At 35.6% G+C, this 8,621-nt stretch overlaps 1 pseudogene; it reads right to left on the bottom strand.

Annotated features, from left to right (window-relative positions):
• Positions 1–2,335: 2,335 nt before the first annotated feature.
• LOC110288789 (Ig kappa chain V-VI region NQ2-17.4.1 pseudogene) lies at positions 2,336–2,641 on the bottom strand (annotated as a pseudogene).
• Between the last annotated feature and the right edge of the window lie 5,980 nt (positions 2,642–8,621).

The following is an 8,621-nucleotide window of genomic DNA, read 5'->3' as shown; positions in this document are numbered from 1 at the left end:
TTGTATGTGTCCACATGGTTTGAGTGTGTGTGTGAGTGTGTGTGTATTTGAATTATAAATTTAAAGGAAAAGAATTTTATTAGAAGAACTGTTTTTCCTGGATAAAGAATTTCTCAGGACATTGATAGAAGTACATAATTTTCTGTTATCCTTTAGGCATCTTGTAGGAGAGAGAGATTTAAGAAGTCCTTTATCCCTTTTTTCAGTCTCCTGTGAGCCAAATAGGAACAAAGACAACAGAGATGACATAAAAATCTTCTGTTGTTTTGAGAGGTCTATTCTACTCAAGGCAGGCTGTTGGGCCTCTGGGGAGGCAAGAGTGTTAACTATAAGAAGTAGGGAATCCCTAAGGGTCATTATGCATAAAACAGTAAGTTAGAACTGAAAGTATGTCGTTATAAGAAGACACCTTCTGTTTCCACCCTTCTTCACTGTATTTTTAAAGGTGATGAATAGCACTTCCTGTAGTGTACATGTCAATAGAGTTTATAATAGGAAATGAATGAAACTGGCTGGTCATATGACTGAACTATACCTGAACTATACCATTAATACTCAGAGTAAATTGTAATAATGAATTCCAGGATCATTTTAGTGAAAAAATCTTAGAGACATAAGGTCACATTAATGAGCAACATATTTAAAGACATTTGAAGAACAAATTGACAAACAAAAACCCTGAGAATTTATACTTCCTTTGAATAAATGTCATAGTCTCGCATGAAGAAATTTTTACGTGATTAAATATTGTAAGTTTCGGAGTGCAGACTGGATGAGATTGTACACAATACAAAGACTTTTAAAAATATTATGTTTATCCTAATAGTTTTGCATCAAAGATCATTCAGAGCCAGTTACAAAGTGATATATGTTGTCAATGTTCCATCTCATGATGCATACCTTCCACCACGCTTTTTCCTTTGAGTGAAATATTCTCTTTTTTGTTTGTTTGTTTCTTTCTTTCTCTTTCTTTCTTTCTTTCTTTCTTTCTTTCTTTCTTTCTTTCTTTCTTTTTTTTTTTTTTTTTTTTTTTTTTTTTTTTTTTTTGAGACAGGGTTTTTCTATATAGCTCTGGCTGTCCTGGAACTCACTCTGTAGAACATGCTGTACTCGAACTCAAAAATCCACCTGCCTCTGCCTCCAGAGTTCTGGCATTAAAGTGTGTGCCACCACACCTGGCACTGAGCTAAATATTCTAATGAGTTTTGTTTTTAAATTTGCTTTTCCTTAATATAACTCCCTCTTTTTAATTGTTACAATATTCCAATTTTGGTCTACAACAAAATTGAAGTTTCTGGTGCCAAGTATTCATAATTAAATGATTATTCATACTGAAATTTTCTAACGCTAAACTCATCATTGTATTTTTCACCAGACATATGTGGGCTGAGCTACATTCAGAAATCTACTGCCAAATTTTCTGGCACAATAGAAAGAACCAGGTAAAGAGAAACACTCTAGATTTGCTGCTCTTGTGGGATCTTTTACAATTAACTTGATTTTCTCATAGGTAAGCTAAGGATGTATACATAGTTGTGATTTTTTGTAACTTAAATTTGAAATTGAAAACAAAAATATTTTAAATAATTTGCCTTTCTCTATTTATAATATTAGAATGTCTTTATGATTTTAATTATTCATATTAAGGTAACACACACAAATGGATTCACAGAAAGACAGAGAGTCAGACAGACAGACAGACAGACAGATGATAGATATAAGAAAAATTAATGTTCGTTTATTAGTTCTCTGTTGCCTTCCTGGTTTCTTTATTAGTGGAGTGTTCCAATTACTTGTAATGAAAACAGAAAGGAATTATGCATGCCTGTCAGTAGTTTTTATTTTTTAATTTGGAGAGAAAAATATTTTAAGCGCATATTAAGAGGACAATTTAGTGGAAAAGAAGGTGTACTAATAAAAACCAGAAAATATAATAGGATGGATACTACCTTTTGTAGGATAACAAAAGCAGTGTGTTGGGAACAAATGAATATCCTGAAGAAAAACCACAATCTTAGATGTTTCTAAAATCAGTGAAAGTGGCAGAAAATAGACGTAAAGATTCATGGGGACCACCAGTATAATAGTCTGCCACACATGTCTTCGATAAACAGAACAAAAACTGAGAATAAATAAACACTGGAAATGTAGATTATTTGAGAACAGCACTGAAGAACAGTGGAATAGTATAGAGACATTCATCTAAATATGCAAATGACATTGTAAAGCAGAACACCCTGTGTGGACTACTGCAATCAAACCACTGGCCACAGTTTATTTCTAGGAGGAAGTAGCTAGACCCTAAGGACTTAGAGGGTTTTTGTTCTAGTCTGTATCACTGTGTGGATGGGTAACCACTCCACTGCTGGCAGTAATAAGTGGCAGCGTCTTCAGCTTCCATACTGCTGATTGTGAGAGAATAAGAGGTCCCAGACCCACTGCCACTGAAGCGAGCAGGGACTCCAGAAGCTAGGTTGGATGTGCTATAAATCCAGTGTTTGGGGGAGGATCCTGGCTTCTGCTGGTACCAGTGCAAGTAAGTTACACTTGAGCTGGCACTGCAGGTGATGGTGACCTTCTCCCCTGGAGATGCAGACATGATTGCTGGTGACTGTGTGAGAACAACTTTTCCTCTGGACATTATGACTAGAAAAAAGCAAAATAGAGAGAGAGAGGGATTAGTAGAATAGAGATACAAAAATAATTCTATACCCCCCAACATTCAGATGAAAGAAAAAGGAAAAAAAACTCTATTTTAGACTCAAATTCCCCAGAGAAAATAATTTTGGTTGGATTCTGATCTCAAATTCCCTGCACTCTGTTACCTGAGGCACTGATTAGCAGGAAGCTGAAAATCTGCACTGGAAAATCCATTTTCTCTTTGAATTTTGGTCCCTAGCTAATTACTGCTTTTCTCATAAGTACTGTGCTTTAAAGCAACTGTGAGATATTTGTGGTTACAGAAAATGAAATATGCAAATAGCAAGACACAGTCTAGGCAGTTCTTGGCTGATAAACACATGGGAGAATATGGGCTGTAGGTTCATGAAGATGCACTCATCTAAAACTACTCTGAACAATCACCATTCTCAGTATTTCATGTGCCCTGAAACTGTTTAATTCATGCTCTATTTATTATCTGAGAGAATCTGAGAGCACTTAACAAATAAATTACATTTATTTATAAAGATCGACAGCCCCCGAATCTGCAAATTTAAGTCTAAGCTTAATCAAACATTTTACTTATAGCAAACACTGAGGGAATGGGGAAGGTCTTGAATGAGTGGATACTGGGTGGAGAAGGAGGAAACTATAGTGTTGAAAAGTGAATAAAACAATTTATTTAAATATTGTTTTAATTTACCTTAGATAAAGTTTTAATTATCTTCCTATTATGTTAAAGTCAGCATAGCCATGATGAAGCATGACTATGTCTCTAGATCTTAGCAATGATTTCTCATTCTGCCCTTCATGAAAGATTTCTTCCATTTTTAATCAACTATTATGAAAAACAATTGAGAGACTCTGTGAATAGATAGATGTATTGAGAGATACTGACCTAAGAATTGTTGAAATCAAGTTACTTATTAAATATGCCTTTCTAAGGAAAATATTCTAACTAAATGGCTAGCTTCTTTCTGAATAACACATATTTTCATCTTCCATTGTATTTAGTATCTAGTGGCTAGTCTTATTCTGTTTACTACTGAAGGAAACATCTTCTATTATTTTTTGTGAATATGGTCTTTATATTTCACCATTTAAGGATACAAAAGTGATTTCCAGAGTGGTTGTACAAGCCTGCAATCCCATCAGCTATGCATAAAACCAGATACAAGGAAACTAATAGAAGAGAAAGTGGGTAAGAATCTTGACCACATGAGCACAGGGGAAAATTTCCTGAACAGAACACCAATAGCTTATGCCTTAAGATCAAGAACTGGCATATTGGACATCATAAAATTGCAAAGCATCTGTAAGGCAAAGGACACTGTCAATAGGACGATACGGCAAGCAATAGATTGGGAAAAGAACTTTACCAATCCTATATCTGATACAGGGCTAATATTAAATATATACAAAGAACTCAATAAGTTAGACTCCAGAGAACCAAATACCCTATTGAAAAACTGGATACAGAGCTTAACAAAGAATACTCAACTGAGCAATACCAAATATTTAAAAAGCACCTAAGGAATTGCTCAACATCCTTAGTCATCAAGGAAATGCAAATTAAAACAACCTGTGATTCCATCTCACACAACTCAGAACAGCTAACATAAAAAAAAAAAAATGGAGGTGATGCAGGTACTGGTGAGGTTGTGGAACAAGAGTAATTCTTGTTTGCTGATCTTATGTCATTACAGCTCTAGGGCTGGTGTTAGTGACTGAATGGAAGTGTGATTGTGCCCTATCAGATTTAGGATTGGTAAAAATTCTTTCCCAATCTATTGGTGGTCTTTTTGTCTTATTGATCATAATCAGCAACCAAAAGCCGACACTATTGCATATGCCAGCAAGATTTTGCTGACAAAACCCAGACATAGCTTTCTCTTCTGAGGCTATGCCAGTGCCTGGCAAATATAGAAGTAGATGCCCACAGTCATCTATTGGATAGAACACAGGGCTCTCAATGGAGGAGCTAGAGAAAGTACTCAAGAGCTGAAGGGGTCTTCAACCCTATAGATAAAACAACAATATGACCTAACCAGTACCCTCAGAGCTCGTGTCTGTAGCTGCATATGTAGTAGAAGATGGCCTAGTCGGCCATCATTGGGAAGAGAGGCCCCTTGGTCTAGCATACTTTATATGCCCTAGGACAGGGGAACGCCAGGGTCGAGAAGTGGCAGTTGGCGGGTAGGAGAGCAGGATAGGGGGGTATAGGGGATTTCTGGGATAGCGTTTGAAATGTAAATGAAGAAAACATTTAATATTTTTTTAAAAAGCCAAAACAAACAAACAAACAAAAACAGAAATGTGATTATTCTTCCATCTACTGTTAACATAGCCAAAGTGAAGTCAGGGTTGTAAAATATCCATTTTGAAGTATAGAAGAAATACTACATTTAGGGTACTGTTTGACAAGTAGTAGTATGTTTAGAACAAAAAAAGTACTATGACAAATGTGGTGATTCTTTACGTCCAATCGTTACAAACATAAATAAAATAGTGTTCACACAGGCTCATTCACACTTATACCACATTTTATGACTTCAAGAAATGAAAAAATCAGATACAAAATGTTCTCTGAGATACAGTGAGATTACAAAAGATACAATAATATAGAACTTGATGGTATAAAGTCATTTAATATAAAGCCATAATATAACAAACTGTATAATATGCCATGATGTTTTAAATTGATGGCACATTATGATGTCTTCTTGCAATCAAGTGGCTACTTTAGAGTCATAGATTGTTGCTACTGCTCAGAATCAAGAAGAGTAGTGATATCACATACAATGGTATAGAAAATATTAAATACTTGCAATTTGAATTATGGTTTCCATCAAAAATGGAGTGATTTGGTAACCTTATAAATGGAAAATTTTGCTTACCTGAACTACAAAATATACTATTAGTATGTTAAGATATATTATATTGAATATCCCTCTGATTTCAACACCATCTGAACTGTACAGGCCTCACTGAGATTCCCCACCTGGATAGGTTCTGCTTTTCAATTCTTAGAGGAGGGGTAGATTGCCTAAAAGGGGTTATGGTGCACAATCATTGCACTTTTTTCTTATTGAAATATTTATCTATTTTGGTAAGTTTTGTCATCTCTTTGGCCTTGAATTACGTGGAAGAAATAGTTTGAGATAAATTATACTCATTTTTTTACCTTTTAAAAATCATAGCCGGGCGTGGTGGCGCACGCCTTTAATCCCAGCACTCGGGAGGCAGAGGCAGGCAGATTTCTGAGTTCGAGGCCAGCCTGGTCTACAAAGTGAGTGCCAGGACAGCCAGGGCTACACAGAGAAACCCTGTCTCGAAAAACCAAAAAAAAAAAAAAAAAAAAAAAAACATAACAAAGCCACATACTGTTTGCCATTACTTTTTCCTCAATTCATAGAAATCCACATATACTCCTTGCTCTTTCTCTGATTCATGGCTTCTTATTACCTCTACTCATACATAAATAAAGTTTGTTTAATTCATATGGTTTAGATATTTGATATGCAATTCCCTTTGCAACAGATGGAAATCATTCCAAAAATACTCCATAAATTATCAAAATGGAGATATTAGGAGATTATGTGGTGACCAGTCCTAAATTATTCAACTACAACACACTTTCTGCACCTATTTCCCAGGAATCATTGCAGAGTGGGTAGAAATATTTTAAGAGCCAGAGAAACTTGAGATTTTCTCTAAGATAGTGTGAGGGTTTGTATATGCTCAGGCCAGAGAGTGACACTATGAGGTGTGACCTTGTTGGAGTAGGAGGAACATTGTGGGTATGGCTTTAAGGCCTTCATCTTAGATTCCTTAAAGCCTGTATTCTGCTAGCAGCTTTCAAACGAAGAAGTAGAACTTTCAGTTCCTCCCAAACCATGCCTGCCTGGATGCTGCCATGTTACTGCCTTGATGATAATAGACTGAACCTTGGTAACTGCAAGCCAGGCCCAAATAAATGTTGTCCTTATAAGACCTGCTTTGGTCATTATGTCTGTTCAGAGAAGTAAAACCCTAAGGCAGACTGTGTCTCCTAGACACAGCAGAGAAGCTGCATCCAGGTGGTCTAATGGCTGATGCATAAACAAGACATGAACAAGGATGACTCCTGAATACATGTAAACATTGAAATAGTAATTCTTCATGGTATTCCACCCTAAATAAAGAATTATGGTGTAACTGTGGAAATTCTGAGAGTAGGCAAAATAACACTGTTAACTAGAAGAGAACCCCTGGATGATCAGTAAAACAGGACTGTATTCAACCTCTGTGTTTTCGACTTTATTTTACCTCAAAGGACATTAGTAATAAGGAAAGTGATTTTCTGAGTTTTTTCTGATGGAAGATTCCTGAGGATCCTACAGCTTCTCAGGCTGCTATGATGTACCTGATATAATCTGTCTTCCTCATAAAATGATCTGATTATGTAGAGATCAAAATAATAAAGGCTAATACAACTGAACTTAGATTCTCAATAAACTTGTTAGTAGGACAGTATTGATGAACAGAAGACACATTTTAGTCACATGAATACACATGACAGAATCGAGTTACTATGGAAAAGGTAACTGCTAATAAGAGACCATTCTATGGTATGACAGCATTTTATAATATATGAATAATCTCTGGTAATTGAAAAATTATGTAATTATACAAATGTCCAGGCATTTGGTTTCTCTATTTTTTTCTATGTTGGTTATTGAAGCTTGTTTTTCAATTAATCAGAAGTTAATGGAGAAATACATGACTAGTCAGAATGATGACACACTCAGACCTGAGTGCTTAAGTTAATATGGAACATCTAGCTTATATGTCTATCTCAAGTCTCAGAAAATGTCATGGAATTGGTGCAGATTAAATGTAAAACTCAGAAAATAGAAGAGCTGTGAAATGCTGTCCTCTCGATACAATGTGGCTATTGCAATCTTGAACTCAAGAAGCAGTGTTTATCTGCAAGATCATGGCAGTCAGAATCCTGATCTAGATGACAAGTTTACCTCCAGGACTCAATCTATACTGAGCAATTAGTGCTATAGTGGTTTCTGGAGATCTAGAAGCTTTAGTGTTAGAGAACATAATAATATTCTCTAGAACTAAAAGTGACCATAGGTTTAACATGTTTCAGAAGACAAAACCATATAAATGCTCATGTGGATATCACTAACTAGGGTAAGTAGGTTATAAAGAGAGAAATATGTGGAAATTTGGAAAGATGGTTGTATTACATGGATATTAAAAGTATGAGAGGTAGGGAGGGAGGAAATGATAATAAGCATGATGATAGTTTGTTGTGTAGTTGAGTATAACTCAAAAATATAGAAAATTTTAAAAATAAACTTTCATCTGAATGCACAAATTGACTCTACATTATCAGTCTCCCCCACTCACCTTCTTCATTGCTTTTACTATGGAAAAAACCAACACATCAACTCTTAATATTTAATAAAAACATGTTTACCCATCAATATAGCTCTAGGTTTTCTTTGTCTATTACCTAGTTTGGACTTACATTATCCGTAGCAGAAACATCTCTGTCCCTTTTCTTTCCCATGTCGCCTTTCAGAATGATTGTCACTCTTTTTACTCTGTCTTTTTCCTCTTGGATTTTACACTTTTCATTTATCTTTAAACTAGTATTCATAGTTGTTACATTATTGTTTTGCACATGTTTCTAAGTTTTGGGTTGTGGTGATAGGTGTTTATGCTTTCTATTTAAGCACTTTTGAGAATCCTAATCACTTCTCTGAAATTGGTCCCTTTTGATGTCAGGAAAGCTGAGAAAGGAGACAGTCTTAAAGTCAAATGGTCTTCAGAAATGACAGATAAACATGACACAGAACACTCCTGAGAAAGCCCCTTTGTAGACTCTTTAGGAAAAACAATCACACTTGCTTCCTTTCCCCAAGCCTTGGGTAGCTCTACAGGGGTAACTCAGCTCTAGG

Source organism: Mus caroli, unplaced genomic scaffold (assembly GCF_978045245.1).
Source record: "Mus caroli unplaced genomic scaffold, Mus_caroli_1 scaffold_7, whole genome shotgun sequence".
Taxonomy (NCBI): Eukaryota; Metazoa; Chordata; class Mammalia; order Rodentia; family Muridae; genus Mus; species Mus caroli.
This window is presented reverse-complemented; position numbering and strand designations above follow the sequence as displayed.